This window comes from Dermacentor andersoni, chromosome 1 (assembly GCF_023375885.2).
Source record: "Dermacentor andersoni chromosome 1, qqDerAnde1_hic_scaffold, whole genome shotgun sequence".
In the NCBI taxonomy this organism is placed as follows: Eukaryota; Metazoa; Arthropoda; class Arachnida; order Ixodida; family Ixodidae; genus Dermacentor; species Dermacentor andersoni.
In genome coordinates, this window is record NC_092814.1 from 140,698,797 (window position 1) to 140,721,881 (window position 23,085).

The 23,085-nt window shown below is 42.3% G+C and overlaps 1 protein-coding gene across 3 annotated transcripts in view; it reads left to right on the forward strand.

Annotated features, from left to right (window-relative positions):
- Positions 1–23,085, forward strand: part of LOC126546058 (G-protein coupled receptor dmsr-1-like) — a 1,011,142-nt gene that overhangs the window by 316,941 nt on the left and 671,116 nt on the right. For all 3 annotated transcript variants that reach the window (XR_011893509.1, XM_055062099.2, XM_055062100.2), the window contains exon 2: positions 11,987–12,100. The gene's annotated coding sequence lies outside the window, so the exon portion shown is untranslated. The remainder of the gene's footprint in view (positions 1–11,986; positions 12,101–23,085) is intronic.

Below are 23,085 nucleotides of genomic sequence, written 5' to 3' on the forward strand. Positions count from 1 at the left end.
GTGACTTCCGTATGCCGTCGATTTTAACATAGATTGGACCGTGGTCAGTACCATGCGTTTTGTACCAGCCATTTCAGACTGGCACTGAGGCATCTTGAAACAAAAGTTAAGTCCAGGTAGCTGCTGTATGTCAATCCGCGCTGAAAAGTGGGGCTGCCATCATTTAGGCAGCAGTGTTCATGGTCCGACGCGAGGGATAGTACAAATCTTCCTCGAAAATCCATCCCTGCTTCAAAAGTTCTGCGTTAAATAAGGGTTTGTCCTTTCATATAAAGAACCGGAATGAAATATTTTACCAACTTCGCATTACGCATGTCCTTTTGCGAATGATGTGCCTATTCAAAACATATTCGGTCTAAATTACTTCCGATACCCGCTTTTCGTTAGCCCATTTTTTTTTTCGTGCAATTTCGTCTTGGCCGAGAGATGTAGTGCGCTGCATTCTATTCAATTTTCTGCAGCAAGAAACCGGGCACATCAGAGATATGACAGTCGCACTGATTACCATATTACAATATGTCATTTGCTTTTTTTAGGCGGAAGTGAGGCTGTGAAACTTCAACGTTTTACAGAAAGACGGTGCTGCTGCCATTCGCACAATGTGTTGGCAACTGATAACAGATCCCGAGAGATCGTCGATAATTTTCCTGTAGGCACCAATTTGTCGTAACATGTGATAAGCGACATTGTAAATAACAAATCTTGTAGTATGGTCTCGCATTCTTGCAACAGTTCCAGTACAACCGTGGGAGTTTCAGTAAACGGACTACTTTTCGATTGTCAACATGAACAAACAAAGTCGTTCTTTCCAATGAGGGCTTTCCGACGGGGGCAAACGGCATAAACGCTGAAGCAACGAGCTTTGGGTTCAAATTAAAAAAGCAAAGGTGGTCCAAGGTAATTCAGGTTCTTCAATTACAGCTTCCATAATAAGCCAGTGTCAAGTTTAGGTACGTCAACCCCACAATTTAATTAAGTTAGTGCTTAAAGTGGTCATGATGCTATATTTTCATGCTTCCAATCCTTAACCTTGCCGCTGTTCTTCTCCATAGATCGAGTGGCCATTTCGTGAAATATGAGCAAGCTTCATGGTCCAGATATTATTTTAACTAAGCTTTTTTTTTCTTTTTTGTATTCTTGTAAACGCCTTTGTAGAGTGGCAACTCTTGTAATTTTTGCGATTATTTTGCCGTCGCTTGGAGATACCCAGATTATTTCTTGCATTCCGCCTAATTACATAATTAGTCTCAATAAATTCATCAACCTTTAAATATCCTAATTAAATGAAAAGTGCCAATGAGAAGATGGAGAAATGCAAAAAATCATCTGGGCATCTCCAAGCGGCGGCAAACAAAATTACCTTGGTTTGGTCTAGTTACGTGGCATTTGCCTATTTTTAAATCTTGGTGCATGACAGTTGGGATGCCCTATATATGACAGAGACTGTCTATCGACAAGCCGGCCGGTTGTCGGGTCGTGTCGGCATCACTCTTGCACTTGCATAGGGCCGATGAGGTACCACAAGAGGAGCACCGTCGCACTTGCCAGCTACTGGGAATACTTGGCTACAGTACTGAGTTGTTCTGACTAGTGAGGTGCTTTTTCAGAAGCTAGTCATATGCTCTCTATGTATTGCAGACGACACGCCAATGCTCCTCAGTTCTTGACGTCACACGCTGCATGCATACCAACACGGTGGTCGCGGCTGGTGGGAGGACATTTCATCTTATGATTCCAGTAGGTGACTTTTGATAACTTAGAGCCGGCACAGCTCTGCAACTTCTCGATTAAGTGAGCTGGTTACTATACTGTTCATTGCAATGTAAAACTTTACCAGCTTTAATCTTTCGCAAGCTGCTCAAGAAAGCTCTTACGCAGGTTAACGACATCAGTAGTGGTTCGTAAATTTTTTTACCAGGAACATCTGGAAAACTTCTTCATCGATACTTTTGAGAATATAATAATAGTACCTCCGATTTGGTCATGAATGGATTGACACGCTTCCACGACTCCATATCATTTTATATATAAGTGGAAAAATAGAAGCACCGCTTTCCTGCCTATTCGCGTAAGCGCTATCAGTGCGATGGTTAACGCACAGCCTAGTGGCCGAAAATCTCTTCAAATATTTTCTTGAATGGGGACCAAGTGGCACCATCGGCTTCATAATAGCGGGACTATATGTCCGCACCGTCTGTTATATAAAAATACTTTTTGCCATTTCGTTGTGCCATCCCACTTTCCTACGCGCTGCTCTTGCGTATAAATTAAAGTGGTCTCCGACGCCATCTTCCTCAGAGCCGCGAAAGGTGCCGGGGTCACGCTGGCGGGGGCGCTGGGGAAACGATGACAGATGGTGTTCGGGGTAAGTCCTGCGTGGTGTCTAGGCCGGGCATGCTGGCAGCTGCAGCTTCGCAGTTCCAGATTGATAGGCTACCCAGCACCTCCGCTAGTTCCAGTGGAGCTTTTATTTACAAGAAGTGAACGAGAGAAGCGTAGGCAGGAGACGTTCGCGCGGAGAGCGTGGGGGCGGGCTGTGAGCGCATACGGCAGAATCGCACCTTGAACTTCATTACACTTTCAAAGTTCTCTCCACATTCTCTGCCTATGAGATCACGGTGCCTTTTGCCTACGATAAACCTGAACATTGCCTCTGCAGACAGTTGTACGACAAAGCTTCTCCGTGTTTTCGGCTTATCACTCTTTATCTTAGCAGTACACTTCACGTGCTTCGTTATCTCCATGCCATCCAGTGGTACGATGAGATCGCTCTATAAGTGGGTGCCCCTTCACCATTTCAACCTTATGCAATTTGAAATAGTTTTTTCATGAGAGCTTCACCAGCAAGCAGTTCATTTTATGTTGTCATGGCGTTTCCTTAAGATTAAGTAGTCCCCTTAGAAGAGAACACGCAACCCTTTCGCGTGCGCCATATCCAAGCAATCTAACATGCTCTTGTTATTTTCACTGTATGTTTAACAACTGCATCGTCCTTATCTTTTAGACATCTTGTTGTTTGTAAACCACCATACACATTCTGCATTTCGCATGACATCATGATGATTGGACACATAAAAATTAGGCATTACATTTCCGTAGTGGCGATCGTACAAAACATCAAGCCAACTAAACGCTCGATGGCTTGAAAGGCTGCTCCGTGGTTAAGAAATCTCGGCTGAAAAAACAACTGCATGAGCCGTCACTAGCACCAACCACAGTTTACTGGGAATATGATACTCTAAGTTAAGAGCATACTGCACCCATGAAAAAAAAAATAATGTCCCAGCAAGTTTATTGACACACCTGTTTTAAAAGATAAAGACTGAAAGGAGGTGGGGTAAGCAGGGATATTAACTACGTCAGAGGCTTCTTGTTTTCTTCGCTAGACTAGGCTACACCGGGGTAGAGGTGAGGGGAGATATACGGGTGGAAAGAATATAACAAACAAGGCGCCACGGACCCAAAGAGGGCTAAGGATAAACTTGGTACCTAAGTCTAAGCACGAGAGCATTTACTTGAACTTTTAGTTCATGGAATTTTTGTCTTCTGCTCATATAGGGATACGGCCGCAACGACCAAGAATAGAGCCTGTGGTATAATGCTCGGCTGTAGAACGCCAGAGCCACCTTGCGGTTGGTTATAATTAAGGGTGCCGAGTGCGGTTTTCGATCACTGTGTACGCATCACTTAGCCAAAAACAATAACTGTGAATATACATATAATACGAAACGTGGACTGGGGCTGTTGCAGTCCTTGATTAGAATTGGTAGAATTTAGTGCTTTCTTGAAGCACCTTCTCACAAGAGAGTAAGACAGCGAATTCAAAAGAAATTATGGCTGCATTTTTCTTGTGTGTGTGTGTGGCTAATGTTAGCTTCTCAGCTAACATTAGCCAGAGTTAAAAATATGACGACGCACGCGAAGACATCACCAAGCGCATGTTATTCACTATTGTATGGAGTAAGTTGCACTGTTCTTGTATTCTGCTTAATCGCATAATTAGCCACGATTAATCAACCAACTTCTGAAACAACGAAGTTAAGCGAAAATTCCAATTAAAATGTTGTAGAGGGATTTGCAGAACGACCGAATAAATAGTTTTATAGCTTTCTCATTATTAAGTATCAGTTCTTTTCCGCTTACTGCAGATGCGCGCGAAATACAAAAAAGTACCCCGTGGCATGCCCGCCAGCGCCGTGATTGCAGTGCTCCCAAACGTTCCGCGCGCAAACGAACATATCGTTCAGCAGGGGATGCTGTCGCTTAAAAGGCGACCTGGCAGAGACGCAGGCGTTGGATGTGCGATTTATGCCACCAACCGCTATCACTTGCGTTGCTATAACGGTTGCCCTGTCGCCTTTTGAACCGCAGCACTCCCTGCTGAATGCTATGTTCGTTTGTATGGTGAACGTTTGTGAGCACTGCAATCACGGCGCGCAAGCGGACATGTCACGTAGTGGTTTTTGTTTTTAGTATTTCGCGGACATCCTCAGTAAGAGGAAAAAAATGCTCTTCAACTTTAAATTGGAATATATTGCCTAACTTCGTTGCTTCAGAAGTTGGTTAATTAATCTTGCCTAACTATGCATTTAAGCAGAATACAAAAATAGCGTGAGTTACTTCATACAATAGTCACCAACATGCATTTGGTCGTCTCAGAGTGCATCTGCATATTTTTAAACTCTGGCTAAAGTTAGCCGGGACACCCTGCATATACAAATAGCTGAAAAGCATTTGTTCACAGCTTGGTGCCTGTTTCACCGCTCTTTTGTCATAAATTCATCGCAGCAGTGAGTAAAGCATAGAGAAGCAACGTGTAGTCGAATGGTTGCTCGGAGTCTGCAATATAACAAGTGCAATTGGTCGCTTTTCTGACCTTAAGCTCAAAAAAAAAAAGGCGATGGTCGCTGGCTGTGTTCTGTCGACGATTCAAGGCCAAGTTCCTTTTTTCTGATATAATTTTTTTTGCCGACACCACTACGAGGACGCGGCTGCTCACCCAAGGGATCCTTTAAATGTGGAGCTCTAAATGACGAATTAGGGGCCGCCCACGCGCGGGTCCAGAACGTGACTGGCATCCATGGAGGTTGCATCCATATAGCTGCAAGCCGACGCTTCGGGATGAAAAGTTTGCACCATAATTACGTGTCACCCTGCATGAGCAAGCTTGAAAAGTGAGCACAGCCATAGTACTTGTTGTGAAGGTCGGCCTCCCTAGCGAGGCTGAAGTCTTTCCCGCCTAGTTTGTTATGCTGCTCGGAAATATCAGCGCTTGGAAACGATGGTCATTTTCACGCATTCTGCATAATAACATTCAAAGCATGTGAACAACTCCTCAACCTTCACAAAGGAAAATGCACTGCTTGCAACAAGGCCATAAGGCTGGTTTTCGCGCTCGTTTACATGTACTTTTCTTGCTTTCTTCCTTTCTTTCTTTCTTTCTTTCTTTCTTTCCTTCTTTCCTTCTTTCTTTCCTTCTTTCTTTCTTTCCTTCTTCCTTCCTTTCTTTCTTCCTTTTTTTTGCACGCGTTCTTTCAGTCATATCCGGCTATATGTTTTCCTCGGTGATTCTTTATCTTTCCGAGTGTCTCAGTGCAATGATAATCACCGCTAAGCGTATATGGCACCAGAGGCTTACATTTCTCTTTCAGTAGCTCGGGCTAGCAAGCGCATTTTCAGCCACTACATTAAAGCAATATTTGCCGTAACGATTTGAATTATAGTGCGCATTACGCGGTATTAGCACGTGCCTCTTAATACAGAAGCAACGCCCATGATGACTTCTGTATCCAGGGGCCCTATAACTTAAAACTATTCCAATATGCCTTTATTCTAATCTCCTGACATCAAATGTGCGTAAACGCCGACGCAAGCATCAGGCGGTGACCTGCAGGGTTACCTGAAGAGACCAATCAAACGTTCTCCTCATTTATAGGAGGTCACTTTTGTTTGCTTTAAAAACAAATAACATTCCCTGCACTGAGCGGCTTGTCTTGTCTAATTGACTGACCAGAGGCGAGGGGCACGCTCTAGTGGAGAGGGATTCGATGGGGCCGAGTCAGTGCACTGAAAATCGGTAACCAGATGAAGAGGGTGGTGTCGGCGACTGCGATTGGTTCGCATTCCCTTACATGGCTCGTGGTGGCTGGTCGAAAATCGCAGCGGCAATAGAAGGCTAAGAATGCCGCTGAAACGCATCCTCAGCAAAGAAGAGTTGGCAGAGCAAGGTCGTAAACGTGCCGAAAGTGCTCGAAAACGTTATATGGCCACGCAAAAAGTTTTATTGTACGCAAATAAATCCATGCTCTCCGGCAGCTGCGAGTAGCCAGTGCCTGAGCGATCGGCGGCAGCCATATTTTATTCCTATCGGAACAGGGCAGCCTGCGGCTATTCAGAAAAAATAATCAGTTTTGTTCGGCTTATTATTGCATCTTTAACGCGTACAGGTCACTTTGACGCAATGAGTTCTCGTAGTTTTGTGACGTCGAGTGACAGACAGGTGAAGTGGGTGCAGCCTGAAATCTTTTGAGCAATAGCACAGGGTTAATGGCGAAAAATCGTTGAATCAGAAATAATTATTTTTCTTTTGTTCGGTCGAATCATGCATAATCAGTGTGTACGCGTCATATCAGATGGGGAGCAATCGCGGTTTTTGGGACGTCGCGAGAAAGACAGGCGGCGTGGGGGTGGTCCAAAAAAGTTTTTCACCAATCGCGGAGGGCTGATTGCAGAATTGGAATAGAATAGTTTGGAATAGCGTTACGTTATAGCTCCCCAAGCCTGAAAGCCGCCCTTGACATAGTCTGTGCTTAAAGCCTAAGATACCAATGCAATAAAGGCCTCTTCTCCCCCCCCCCCCCCCCCCGCCTTGTTCTATTTAATACTTGCTATCGCATATGCAAAAAAGCTCCGTGCCTTCGAAGGAGTAGTTCCGATTTTCGTGACAGAAACGAAATACTAGATATTGCGGCGGTAAGGCCATAATGACGACCATTGAATTTAAAAATGGGCACGTCATTCTTGGAGCGTAATGTTGAAGTTTAAAAAGACAGGACCATCTACAGAGATTTGCCATATATGTATTGTTGCATTACCTCAAGTCGACAGGTCTTGACGACCGTTTGTAGACTCGGTGCGAACCTTTAAAAGTGCACGAAATTGTGCTCTCTCTATGTCCTCTCTCTCTCTGTCTTCATCCCTATACCTCTTCCCCCAGTGCTGAATAGCAAACCAGATGTGCGTTTTGTTAACCTCTCTGTCTTTCATCTCTTTTATTTCTTTCTGTCTCTCTCTCTCTCTCTCTTGATAATGCTTCAAATGCCACAAATTTATTTATTTATTTATTTATTTATTTATTTATTTATTTATTTATTTTACCCTCAAGGTACAGCTGTACATGTCAACCAGAGCTGCGATAGTGACATCAATCAGATGAAGCAGGGGCTGAAATCAGAGCTTTCCGTTCGTAAAAGCTGCTGCTCATTCTCCAGCTGCCTTCGCAAATAATATCTGCTTTATGGTGACTGGCGAGCGTCCCGCCATGGGAACAATCCTAGCGTAAGAACACATTTGCAAACACTGCCTCAAAGCGTAAGAATACTTCTTCAAGATAGCCGTTCAGCTGGAATGCACCGGTGCTGTTTCGTAGAAACTGTACAGTGCGTTGTGAGCGAATAAGTTTGTGTGCGTGATCTGCGCGTCGTTTTTGAAACAGCAGTCTTGTGCAATGAAAGTAACAAACACTTTTAATAGGTGGAGGTGAAGTTATGAAACCGAAACCAGTAGTTCTATCTCCGCTGATCAATTGCGCAAAAAGCAATTACCCCCCCTCCGCCTCCCTTTCTTTCGTCACCGCATTACTTTGAAAAGAAAGCTGTGAGAGAGCTTTATGTAGAAGCCAAGTCGACATAGAACTTGGGAAGAATATACGGGGTGATTGGGGAATGTGATGAAGTTTTTTTGTTGTTCTTGTTGGTTTAAGTTGAAGTTGAAGTTACTCGATAAGAATGAAGTAATAGGTACATTGCATGGAAACATCCACAAATATTTCCCGTAGTTGCAATGAATTGGAATAATTTGAAAAGTCGTTAAAATTATAAATGTCGCATTAACTATAGCGCAGCGCGGAACAGTAGTTTCATTAAAACGACATTCGTGCCAATACTAAAAGTCGGATCGGAAGGAGGGGTGTGGTCGACATTGACAAACACCTGTAGGAAACATTTAAAATGTGTGGCACTGTTGACCGACTTTGATCAATTCTGCTAAATGGCATCGGTCCGCTAAGAGTTGTGTGTGAGTGTGCGTGTGTGTGTGTTTTCGCGTGATCAACACTAACATGTGACATTATACTGGCAGAGGATGTGGGATTGTGCAATGAATGACCTCATTCGGCCTTCATAATGTCCTTATCATGAAGTCTAAATGTAGCCATTTCTTCTATTGTGACACTCAAATATATGGCCGCCATGAAAGCGAGTATAGTTTCCGTGACCATAAAACTTTATTATCGATCATAAAATAAATCATGTAATGGTGTAAAATATCCTAGATGTATAGAGAACAAAAGTATGTTGGACTTTATTTCCAACGATCAAGTCGATGCCCTAAGGAGAGCCAATGCACCTTTCTGCTTCTACATAGTGATTTTCACACTGCAAGACAAACATTCCTGGATAACATATATATCACTGCACTGCACGCGACATTGGAGTGCTGGACAAAGTGCTATAAACAAGTGCAGTCGTATTTAGTATTTGGGACTTAGCCTTGAAAGTGGTTTACTTGTGACTGGGATGTCGTACAGCTCGATGGCTACAATTGGGAGGCACTATGTAGAAAAAACAGGAGGGGTGGTGGCGTGGCCCTTTACATCAAAAATGAATTTTCATATAATGTTATACCCGAATACTCTGTTGTTAATCCAGATTTTGAGTCCCTTTTCATTACAGCTAACGTATTCACACTTGGAGTTATCTACCGCCCACCCTCTGGATCCTTAGAAGGGTTTTACCGCTTTTTTGAACCAATGTTGGAGTATTTTTCATCTTTCACATCGGCAGTAATTATTTTAGGGGATTTCAATATAAACATTTTGAACCAAACGGATTTAGTTACAGAATTTGTCGATATTATAACGTTAAATGGTTTTTCGAATGTTATTGATGTTCCCACACGCATAACGGCCACTTCTGAGACTCTGATTGACTTATGCCTCACAAATCTCGATAAAAGCGATATTAATGCTGGTGTACTTACTACTGCTATCAGTGACCATATGTCCCTTTATTGTTTTGCTCCAAAACGCTCGGTGCATAGGGTGACACCCATAGCTACAAGCATTACTGTTAGGCCTATAACGTCGAGTTGTATTGATAATTTTCGACAACTTGTATCGTTGATAGATTGGGGTACATTAATGCAAGAGACTAATCCTACTGACCACTATGATGGATTTCTTGATAAAATTATTGGAGCATATGACCGTGCGTTTCCGATCAAGATAATTAAGAAATGTAAGAAAGCAAGAAAACCTTGGATAACCCGAGAGCTATTGCGTCGAATAAAAGAAAAAAATAAACTCTTCCATAAATTTATAAAACACAGAGACTTGGCAATGCTTGTAGAATTTAAAAAGATCATAAGTAAGCTGAGCTCAGATATTAAGAAGTCCCGAATTTCTTATTATGCTAGTAAATTTGCCGAAATATATTATGACCCTCAGAAAACCTGGCGCACTATCGAAGACTTACTACGGAAAACGCGAACTGACGTCCCCCAAGACATGAAAATAGATGGACAGAGATTAACTGGTAAGGCTCTCGCTAATGAGTTTAACCACCACTTTTTGGCTTTTGGAGCGTCGGAAGGGACCACCTGTGAGGATTTTGAAACATATATGGAACACAATTTGCCACAAACTTTATTTCTTTACCCGGTTACCGAAGTTGAAATCGCTGGTATAATTAACAGTCTTAAAAGTAATGTTTCGTGTGGTTTTGATGGCATTAAAGCAGCCCCAATTAAAGCGGTCTCGGATTTGCTATCCGACGTAGTTTGCCACTTAATGAATACTATTTTGTTGACAGGAATATTTCCGGATAAAATGAAAGTTGCTAGGGTTTCAGTTCTGCATAAAGGTGGTCCTCTTGACTGTATTTCTAACTACAGACCAATATCAGTACTTCCGCTATTTTCTAAAATAGCAGAGAAAGTTATAAATTCTAGAATTTCTCAGCATTTATGTAAGCACAACCTAATATCTGAATATCAGTACGGATTTCAACAAGGTAAATCCACTGAGTCAGCATTATTAAACATTAGAGAAAAAATTGTTACTAATATAGAAAATCAACTGTATACAATAGGCATTTTCCTAGATTTTAACAAAGCCTTCGATTCTATTAAACATCCCATACTGTTTGCAAAGTTGCCTTATTATGGAATAAGAGGACTTCCACTTCAGTTACTGCGTAGTTACCTGACTAACCGTACTCAGTTTGTTGTAATTCAGAATGTACAGTCGGATACGGAATTCATAAGTTATGGAGTTCCGCAAGAATCTATATTAGGACCAACAATATTCTTGCTGTATATAAACGATATTGTCAACATCCCCCTGACCACAGACATTGTCCTTTACGCAGACGATACAAATGTTTTTTTTTTTACATCTAATAACCTTTCGTCTCTCACTCGTACTGTTAACTTATGGCTTCAAAATTTGTCCTGCTGGTTAGATGCAAATAAACTCTTATTGAATGTTAGGAAAACCAAATACATTGTCTTCTCATCCATTAATAAACCAGTTCACCTTGATAGTTCTATAACGTTTAGATCATGTCCATTAGAGCAAGCCTCAGAATACAAGTTTTTAGGGGTAATATTTCATGAAAATCTTCGATGGACAAGTCACGTGAATTTTATAAAGGGTATCATTGCTAAATCAATTGGAATGCTAAATAGATTTCGAACGTTGTTGCCAATAAGATTAAAACGGCAACTTTATTTTAGTACTGTAGATTCCCGTATACAATATTGTCTACTAGTTTGGGGGGTTACATCAAAGTATAATTTGGAACGACTATACATAATGCAGAAGAAAAGTATACGATTCATTCAAAACCTGTCCAGTCGTGATCATACATCCCCATACTTTGCCGAGAATCGGATACTTCACATAGAAATGTTATATAAACAGCGTTTGTTGGAATTGATATTTCTCGAATTAAAAGCAAATCGTGAGCCGTTTTTTCATACATATACAAATACGGAGACACCATATTATTTCAGAAATAAGAACTTTGTAAAGATTAAAACGAGAACTAGATACGGTGTGCAATTATTAAAATGGCAAATTTCGAACCTACTGAATTGTTATCCATCGTTTTTAGATACAATGGAGAGTGCTCCCTCCTTGCTTGCTTTCAGAAAACTAACCAAAATGTATTTCCTCCAACAGTTGTAATTTTGTTGTACATTTGTTTTGTTCTCTTCAAATCCAATTGTAGTCCATTGGCCTTAATAGTTCTGTGTCTTGTTGATGATGAATATGTTGACGACTAATTCTGTCATTCTTCCTTATCTTGCTTTATCGTGTTTGATACTCTGTACATGCATTTTTATTTGTATGTGTTTGATATTATGCAGTGTGTTTTGAAGCATGTTGCGCTCATGTTGTGTGCTGCGCGTGCTGTCTGGTGTCAAAGGCCTAGTCAGGTGGCTTTTAATGCCGCCTTTTTCCTTGGCACCAAGACAAACCGCTCTTGAGCGTTGTTTTGTCAAACAAATAAACAAACAAACAAATAAACAAACAAATAAAATGCCTAAACGCAGAATTCTCCGCGTCACTTCCGACGCAAAGCTAATTCGTAACCTGGTTAGGAATTCGTTCCGAAGCGCTTATTTCGAAGGTGCTTATTATGCTGTAAACTACAGCAGCACAGTGTAACGCAATAATACTTGTGATATATCTCAATTTATGCAGAGTCCTGCCAGGATCGAAACGGACCCCCGAACATGATGGCACCTTGCTGCTCTCTTCGCCCAGACTAGCTGAATTTCTATGAGTCGGCTATCGTGACGTGACAGTGAAAACAAGGTGAGTTTTGTTTACACATGCCACACTGACCTCTGCGTAGTCACCCATTAAAGTCATCTCGTCATCTACACGTACAGAGAGATGCTGGTATTCCCAGTACCATGTGACGCGACGGACCACAAACGCACCGCTGTCCCAATCACTGACCTGCGCGTCCAGCGAGATCTTTGGATTTAAGAGGACCCTTGGGACAGGATGAGTGAACGAGTGTATCACGCTTCGTCAATAGCCAGAGCGGTGTCGGCCCATGTATCACCAGCACGAACAAAAAAGTTCCAGCAGGACCCATCTCTGGATAGTTGTCCACGTTAATGCGATCAGCATTGATACAATGTAGCGACACATAGTATACCACCAAGGAAACGCGTCATGTATGATGCGTGCATTGAATTCTTGGGGTTTACTTTCCAAAACCACGATTTGAATATGAGCCACACCATAGTGAGGAATTGGTGCTTTTCTGGTTGACCTCCCTGCCTTTCCTGTTCTTGCTTTCTCTCTCTCTCCGGATCAATTTCGACCACTAGGGGATCCTTAACGTGCCCCAATTGACGGGACACGGTCGTTTTTGCGTTTCGACCCCATCGAAATGCATGCGGCCGCCGCTGCCGCGATTGGATCCCTCGACCTCGTGCTTAGCAGCGCAACACCATAGCCGCATAGCCACCGCGGCGGGTTGTGAAGTGCGTATGTAGCCTGTCAAGGTATATGTACCCATGGTAGCGACGCTCCCATTGAAGCCCACACGTCCTACAATGGCGGCTGTTGGGACACGGCAGTGCCATCCACATTTCGCGTTGCGGACTTCTCGATGGAAAAAAAAATTTACGATTGCCGAGACTTGTTCCGCCAAAACGTCTATTACGCCAGCGCACATCACATGGGATACACAGAGCACACAACCGTACAAATGAAGCGTAAGTGAGTACATTCAGCAGAACATCGCGTCACAATGAAATACGAATGCACCCATCTGCATTTATAGCCCTAATTCTATAACAAGTAGTACACCGGTGAGGCTTGAGAGTTTTGTATGAATGCAGAGCAAAGGTTTCATTCAGATGGCGAACTAAGTACCACATGCATGTGTCCTTAGTACGAAGACACACCTGTTATTCTGGTGTTAAGATAAATCAACATTACATTGAAATACACAAAAGAACACTTTAATTTTCATATCATAAAAAGAGCACAAACAAAGGCGTCAAGGACAGCATCATTCATTACAGGAGGCCTCAAATCCAACAGCATTGATGCCTTCAGGTACTATGTGTGGGTTTATAAACCAGTTGCCTTCGCGCAAAAAAATTACAAACACGTGACGCCTTACCCCCCCTCCCCCCCCAAAAAAAAGGATGCCCCACATCCCCCGTCAAGGCCGTGAGGTGTGGCGCTGGCTAACATTCGCAGGTTTCGTTGTAGTAGATAAACATAAATACCCCAGAAAGTGGATGGGAGAACGGCGCTGTGGTAGCTCAATTGGCAAGAGTATCCCACGCGTAATGCGAAGAGATGGGTTCGTGTCCCACCTGCGGCAAGTTGTTTTTTCATCCACTTTCATTTCTACTAATTTATCATTTCTTTAATTCAATTAATAAGTACATAAGTGCATAAGGCCGGACTGCACAAAGTTGGAGTGTACAAAGTTGTGTTCACAATGTCTAACAATGATTGCCTCGCGTACCTGAAAGCTATTGCACCTGACAGCCAGTGCCTTCGTTGCAGCGATTGTGATAACCGTTATCATGCCGGCAAATGTTCTGGTGTCACAAAGACTAACCTAAAAGCATGTCAGTAGAAACGATCCGTATTTGGTTACGTCCCACGTGTGCAAATCACAAAACACGATTGACGAACGCTGGAGACGGGGGTGGCTCTCAGCGTATGAACTTAATGGCAGACAGTGAGCAACCTTCTTTGGCAGACGTCATGTCGAAGCTAGACACTATGCTACGCCGTTTGGATGAGCTCGAAAGAAAACAGAAGGAGCAGCTGGCTAAACATGATACCACCAAAGGAAAACTTGAGGAGCAAGCATTAACAATACAGAGCATAGAAGAATCATTCGATTTGTTTTCTTTTAAATATGATGATGTGCTTGAAACTCTTGAGACTCAGAATCAAGAAGTAAGAGCTAAAGAATAAAACTACGGATATGGAAACTCAGTTGCTAGCAAAGCACACTAGACTTTCTCAACTGGAAATGGAGGTGAATAGGATGGAATCCTATTCAAGACGTAATAATTTGGAGATACATGGGGTCAAGTGCCATGAGAGCGAAGACTTGAGAGCAGTTATAAATTGAATTGCAGGGAGACTCAAACTCTCCATTCCTAGCAATGGGGAAGTCGAAGCAGTGCTCAGGATTAAAGGCAAAGCCGATGCTGAGGCTCCCATACTAGTCCGTTTCACCAAGAGAGAAACAAGCGAAAAGTGGCTTGCAAAACGAAATACGTTGAAACATGAGAACATTTACATAAATGAAAATCTGACACCTCTACCCAAGAAGCTTCGGTGGATGGCAAAGCGCCTAGCAACTAAAAAGCACTACAAATATGTTTGGGTGCGAAACTGTCGTATATTTGTTAAGAAAATTGAAGGTGCCCCTGTTATTCTTGCTGAGAACGAAGCGGACTTGCGCGAGATAACGTGATGACTGAGAGTGTACATTCATTTTCTGAATGGATGAAGATACGCCGCGTATTCGTGTCAGTTGAATCTTGTATAAGTTTTGATCTAACCCATGTGAATGTGAGAAGTCTTCACAAGAATTGGAACATGTTACAAATGTATTCGGAGAATGTTTTAGCTTTTCTGGAGGTCATAATATTTACTGAGGTCAATGTCAGTGAGTTTGATTGCCCTGTTTATAATATACAGAACTATCAATCGTATGCCTTGTGCAGAGAGGGCAAACGTGGTGGAGGAATGTCAGTATTTGTGAAAAATTACTGGTTTTATGAATGCTTGAAAGTTGAATTTGATGAAGCGGAAGTTATAGCGCTTTATCTTTTAAACAATGTAGAGGAATTGCTAGTTTGTGTGATTTACAGACCTCCTAGCAAGAATATTGCAATTTTTAGGAGCTTGCTAGATTCCTTAAAAGGTATGGAGTAAATAAACGTGTGATTCTCGCGGGAGAATTAAATATTAACATTTCGGTAACTAATAAGGTAGGTGCAAGTGAGTACTTAACATTGTTGGCTAGTTTTGGCTTGGAGAATAAAATTCAGGGCTATACGCTTGAAGAATGTTTAGGAAGTAAATTTACACAGGCATGCATTGACCATATCAGTACAACCGTAACGCAACAGAAAACGTTCGGCTGTATCATTAAAGAAAAAGTTGCTGATCATTACTTTGTTTCACTTACGTTGTTAAAAGATAGTAAAATGGCGGCACAGGAAAGGACCTGCAGAAAGGCTTGTAATTAACAATGAAAAAGTATATAAACTAGCTAAGTTGTATGACTCGAATTCCCTGTTGCAGCATATATATGTATATATATGTTGCAGCAATCACATATATGCTTACGAACTGCTTGTAGAGCATCTAAAATCAATTTACAATAACTCGAAACTAAGGTGAGGATGAAACGGCGAAATCAGGCAAATCCTTGGATAAACAAGTAAATTATTAAGCTATCCTACATCAAGAGTAAACTTTTAAGAAGGCGCAATGAGAACCCTCATGACTTTGTACTAAGAGAAGAATTCAGGCAACTGCGAAATAAAATTACAGCAAAAATACGACTGGCAAAAAAAAAACAGTACCAGCCAAGTCAATTCTCGGCATGCAGTAGGGATATAAAAAAAACATGGAAATTAGTGCGAACCACCATAGGAAAACCATTCAAGAAAAGCATTGATGATACTTTAGAACAGGCCTTTCCAGATAAAAACAGCGTAGAATTGACCACTGAGTTGAAAAATACCTTTGTAGAATCTTACTTTCTTGTGTAGACAGGGAAGGAAAATGGCGAACGCTACGGCATTTGCTTCGAGCATTCATTCAGCTTACATGCCTACTTTCACTGAGCCGGAATTATGGGATGTGTTGAAAACAATTCCAATAACAAAATCACCGGGTTATGATAGTGTTAGGATAACGGATCTCATAGTGAATTTTGACAAACCCAAAACTATATTAGTTTTCATTATCAACGAAACTTTAATAACTGGGCGAATTCCCACGTTCATGAAAATAAGTATAATAAGACCATTGCACAAAAAGGGCTCCAAAAAGGTTTATAATAATTATAGGCCAATCGCAATTCTGTCCTCTCTCGCTTGTATCATGGAGAAAATTATACATGTTAGCATGATATCATTTCTTGATAAGTACCATTTACTAAATGCAGCCCAGTATGGTTTCCGCAAAGGCAAACGTACGGTAAACCTACTAGAGGATTTTCATGACCTAGTCTGCAAAGAAATAGATGACAATAACATTGTCCTTACCCTTTTTATTCATTTGCAAAAAGCCTTTGATACTATCAAACATAATCTATCATTAGATAAACTCGACAATATTGGTTTCAGATGTCCCTACATGTCGTTCTTTAAATGTTGTTTTGCTTATCGAGCCAAATGTGTCCAACTAGGCGGATTATACAGCTCAATTTCGAGCGTTTCGACAGATGTTCCTCAGGGCTCAATTTTAGGACCCATGTTATTTAATATTTACGTCAATGATATGACCTGTCTTCCATTGAACTCACAACTGTTTTTATAAGCGGCTGATAGTGCCCTGGTGATACCAAGTGAAACTTATGAAGAAGCCTCCGACAGGATGCAACAGGATGTGCATCTTTTCATAGAATGGTTAAACGCTAATCAGATTTTTACTAGTACTACAAAAACATGCCTACTTAGTTTTCATAGCCCATATAAAGTGTGTAGAACATTATCAAATATATACCTTAATGAGAGGAACTGTACGTGCTGTTCATGCCCACCTTTAGAACTTAAATCCAATTTTAACTATCTTGATATCACATGTGACGAAACACTGTCATGGAAGCTACATATTGCAGAGTTAGCCAAACGCTTACGCCTAGTGTGTGTTTATATATATGCTCTACGATCTATTTATGATGTATATGTTAGAAAAATGGTATATAAGGGATTGGGAGAGTCCTTATTACGATACGGAATAACAATTTACGGAACCACATTTTTATATAAATTAAACACACTAAGCCGCATAGTGCAGAGAATTGCAACCAATCTCGCCTACGGAAACAACTATCACCACAAGTCAGCCAGAGACAGTATGGAATATTTTGACATGCTACCTGTACACAAGCAATTTACCTTTGACATATTATACAAGGATGTCTTTCGCAGCTACTTTAAAATCTGCAACATTAAAGTACGGCCTCTCTGTCATTCTGAAAAGTATGTCATACCCCGCATCTTCACCACTTATGGCAAAAGAACCCGCACCTACTATGTTCCTTACTACTTCAATAAAATACGTACCCTCCCGAGCATTACCGGATTAAAAGACCTTAGGAAGTTCCTTCGACCTTGGTTGAAGATAATATATACTGAGGTAATTTACTGTTTGCAATGTTCTTAATGTTTCCATTTCGTGTACGAAAGTGTGCACGGTGGAAAATTTGCTATCATTTGTTCGGTTAGTTCTTGTTTGTTTGTTTGTTCTTACGTCCCACAAGCAATTGCTGCGTATTTGGTTGATTTTATTTCTCTTCTTTCTCTACTATGATTTACTCGCTGTTCTTTCATGTGCTTAACCTGGCGGCCCAGCTCCGCACACAAGCGGCAACGCTTATGCAGGCTGGAACACGTTGTATGAATTGAAGTGAATAAATTATTATTATTATTATTATTATTATTATTATTATTATTATTATTATTATTATTATTATTATTATTATTATTATCTAATTTCTCCCATTGCTGTCCTTGGTGGCTTTCTTTATTGGCTTTTTATGATATGACTAATAAAAATCGGGCCACCTGTAGTTTTTCTCTGGTACTGAAGATAGCCAGAATATATTATTTCGTGAAAACGTAGGTGAAAAAAGTCAGTGCCCTTCCACTCTGTGAGGAAGGATGACCAGCAAGGCTGTGTATGTGGGCCTCTTAATGGCAAACAGCCCATCCACCGCGGATCGACCCAGTATTGTACTATCTTCGGGACCGGGCCACGTATGGGGAGTGCTTAACGCCTGCTTCACCTCCGCCGCGGGTCGGCCCGGCATTGCACTATCTTCAATATTTTGTGTGTCTACACATGGGCACGACCGTGGGGGAATCATTCCTTGACAGCTTCGCTGCGAAAATAAAGTTACTAATAAGATCTTATAAGGTTAATACTATTTATATCGACATTACTTTTTATGGCTACGCATAAGACATTTTTGACGATATCATAGTGTTAAATAACGTAATAGACTCTCGGGATATCTCCGCACGCATCCTCACGAGCCATAGAGTTTCACACAATAATTACGAGAGGGAACTCTGGCGCTAGTGTCTACGGGAGCTTCAATCGGGGCGGTTAAGCTAGCGTGGGAATTAAGGGAAGTACATGGATTTGTCTAAACTTCATCCTTCTGGCTTCAAAGGGCTTCGTAACTTCGTAAACTCGTCATTTTGTACAAAGTACTCTGGAATAAATAACTAAATAAACATTAATAAACCTCTCCGACGGCATTATTCCAACACAGGACCTCTAGTACTGAAGCCTGACATTGAAACGATTACGGCACGGACGCATGCATGGACAAACGGCATTGAACGCCCTTATTAATTTCTTATGGATTTCTCGCGGGATAGTCTGCGCGTTGAGATGCTTGGTGCGGTTCTATGTGGCCACTTCGACAGGCTGAAGCGCTGCAATCAGCAGCAATTTTGTGTGTTCGCGGAGCATTTTGCACTTCGAATAGTAGAGATTGCTCTAAAATTTAGGACAACGAAGGCAGATAAAGCCTACAATAAACAGAGCCACATGAACCTGTGAATACAGAAGCACGAAGATCAGATAAATCCGTGCGCTTCTTATCATTCCCACGGAGGCTGAACGATCGCAGTGTCAGAGTTTCCTCCAGTAATTATTGTACGAAACTCTTAAGGCGCTGGCCATCATGCATTTGTGCCGTTGTTTACAGCTCCCCAGTGGCTTTCATAATCTCGCGAGAGCATCGACTGGTTGTGTGATGGGCCGGAGGGTACCTGCGGCAGTGACCAGGGTACAAGCGCATGAGGGCACGAGGAGCGTCCAGGAGGCCGCCGCGCGTGTATGCACCCACCTTGGCTACTTTCACTGGTGCACTCCTTGACGCGGCAGTGACCGGCGCGTAGGTCGATACTCCCGTAAGATTACTTATTTATTTGAAGTTGTACGTGTTACTGCAACCAAGGCCACGGTCATCTACCAACTCGATGGCATAAGATTTTGCGGCCCATAATTCGGACGGCACCACAATCGAAAGTTAAAATTGCGATTACCTACGGTGAGCTTCTGCTTGGCGCTGCCTTATTATTTGCCCTTCCAGCTGTATATTGAATACACAGCGGCATAATATGACTACTTAGTGGCTTTATTCAAGAGGCTGCTTCGTTCCCCTAATCACAGCGAGTCACAAAAAACAGCACTCAGAAGAAACGCACGCAGTACTCTTGTATATTTTTATTATATTTATGGGCGAGCTGATCATAACGTTGATATTGTCAACGTTGGCATTTGCAATGCGATTTTATGAAAGAAGTATTAAAGAAAGTTAAATATAAAATAAAATAAAATATTTTGTCTTTCCCAAGCGCCATACTGCCTGTTTTTCATTATTGTAAGCCCAAGAAACGTACGGTTGTTTTAGGACTTCGAAATAGTGTGTCAGAGCTCTTTTAAAAGATTGTTTTCTAGCCATATCATCCTCCGTAGTATAACCAGTGTGAACCATGGAGCTTGTGCAAACACCATCCTCAATTAAGACAAGCTAACACAAATGTCTAGTGGCTATCGTTCGAAATTCTACGGTAAAAATGAAATTTATTTCTCGTAGAGCGATCCTTACGTTCGACATACCAAGAGACGTACTATTTCTAGCGTACAAACATCTGCAGACAAAGGCTAAATAACCAAGACTCATCATTAGCCTTATTTTCGGTTATCCGCACCTGCAGTGCGTGCCACCTTGTTGTCGACTGGATAAGACAAGTGTATTATTTTATTTTTTGAGCTTAAAGTACGGTCTTTCTCTGAAGCACCTCATTTCCTCATTCACAGAGGTTGTAGCTACAGGCTACTTTAGAGAAGCAAGCCATGTTTGCCTGAAAATAACCAACTAATAAGGAACCTGCAGTTTTGCATTCCGTCTCGATGAACTTGCGGCCGGCGTAGGCCACCGTCGCATTTTCTAAGCCACATCACAACTAAATACGTCGTTATCGCCAGATAGGTCCCACAATATGTATCGTTAACACAAAGCGGTAATGTGGCCAAGCATCAGTGTCGCTCTTGATTTTTTCCAGGCGTACTGGGAGCATGTTGTTGAATGGGAAACAATAGCCCTTGAGGGGAGCGTCAGCTAGAGAACATGGCGTGCAAAGGCAGTGCGTGTCAGGATGAGGTCGGGGGGGGGGGGGGGGGCAGTAAACTCGAGTAAACAAAAAAAATATGCCCAAGCGGTACGGGCCCATTACAGAGACGTGCTGCCCTACACAATATCTCGTTCTGGGCTGAGCGTGACAATGAGACTGACCCGCTACATACCGACATGGTTGGCTGGCCAGGCAAGCGGGGCTTCGAAAATGAGTTACGTTGGAACATATATTCTGCATTCGATAATTGCGGTGTCGTATATCACAAAAGCGGTCTTGTAGCGCAGTCTGAGCAGCTATGTTTTCCTCTGAGTTGTGTACTGCAGCCCACTTGTGCCCACGGGTATACTGCAGCCAAGAAAGTGTTTCAGGAGTAGTGAGTTTTGTGAGCACACAGAAGCACACTGCTGTTCCAACGCCGCAGTGCCAATAAGGACTTCAGTTGAAACTAAAAAAAGCACCACCGCCGCTTTTCTGTTGGTAGGACCGGACTCCCCATAAATAAAACCGTGCTTATACAACAGCTCTGCAATTTTTTCTTCAGTTGAAGTCGTCTGTCATCGCATGCTTTCAGATATGAGCGCATGGATACAAATTCCCCCAAGACCGCGTTTGAATAATCTTTGTCAGGAAGATTACTATAGCTTCCGAAACGCTGCTGTCCGGACTGCAATTAATGTTATCATTGGTTCTGTCCCGTTATAAACTGCAAGGTTGCTTTGGAGAGAATGAGCTAGAGAATGCTTCGGCTGCTTCATTTTTCTCTTGTTCAGTAGAAAAATAAATAAATAAACAGTGATAATAATAATAAATGAAGGTTGCCATGCTGGAGCGCTCAACCGAATTCAATGCCGCTGCACAAATTCCAGACACAGTTGCAATATTTAACAATTTATGAAAGATTCTTCCAGGTGCAACTGACATGCAAGGTGCAAATGAACATCAAATTTTTAACTCGTCCTTATACATCCTTATTCATTACTTAGCACAAGTACTTGCATAACCCTGTTCATGATAGAATGTGTAAGCGCAACTCAACGAGGACGTAGAACGAAAGAAACACAATGATACAGCGCTTTGTTCAACTATACATTATTTTTTCACACCACCGTCAGATATTGATGCGATCTCGACCGGGTGAGGTGCGTCTGCACCGCAAGAATCAGGAAACGACAACAAAGCCAGGCATCGTCATGATGAAAAAAAGTAGAAAAGATTGTATTCACTTCACTGGTACATGGTTGTGGCTCTCATTCGAGTCTCGAGCGGTCCTGATTAACACGGGGGCCAATATGGCCTTAATTACCCATTGCCGTCTTATGGTCGTCGATATCTTGGGCAGCCTGTGGAAGTATTAGTGCTTTCGTCAGGTTCTGCCGTCGACGACCTCCTGCCCTTCGGGTTGTTTCTTTTCGTCCTTCCCTTTGTGTCAGCTCGAGGAATAAGATGACGCTGTTTCGGATAAGGGGAGGAGGATGAGGATGAAAAGGAAGGAAGGAAAGGTAGGGAGGTCAACCAGACGCACGTCCGGTTTTCTACCCTACACAGGAGAGGGGGTTGAAGGTAAGAAAAGAAATGAGAGGGAGGGAAGAAGGTACTATTGGTGTGAGTACATGCGGATTTCGATGACTTCACGCCTATAATCGGTCACTGAGGCCAGTCGCTTTCATGAAACGTAGCGATGTCTGCGTCGCTGTGTAAGCCTGCGACGCATAGGGCCATGGTCCGAGAATCTGTCTCTGAAAATGGTCTGTTATCTACTCGGTTTAACACCCTCTGAAGAACGTCGCGTTCGTTGTCATAGTAATCGCGAAAATACAACACGTGCTCAATCGTCTCTTCACTGTTGCACGAGTCACTGATCGGTGTGTCGGAAATTCCAATAAGAAAGGCGTAGGCTTTCGTAAAAGCCAACCCTAACCAGAGGCGGCACAGTAAAGTTGCATCACGGCGGGAGAAGTTCGATGAAATATGCAGCTTCAATGTAGGATCCAACCAGTGGAGACGGCAGTTGGAGAAATTCGGGGTGTTCCACAAAGCTTCAGTCTTGGTTTGGGCAAGTAAACGAAGACCCCTCGCAGCATCTGTCCTTGATAAGGGTATAGAAAGTGTCAGGGTTTCTTTATGGGTTGAGCGGGACGTACAGCGGCACGTAGAGCGGCAAGTTCTGTTACCGTAGAGGTCGCTATATGTGACACTTTGAAAGTAATTGTTATTTCTAAGGCCGGGATGATAACTGCGCCTGTGGGGCTGGTGGGTGAGACAGATCCATCAGTGTATGTCTGCGTTCTTTGTTCATATGCCTCATTCAGTAATCACAGCGTGAACTGACGTAGAGCCACTGTTGAATGACGGGCCTTCTTCCTTACCCGGAATCGTGAAGCATACTTGTGGCTGTCGTAGGAACCACAGGGG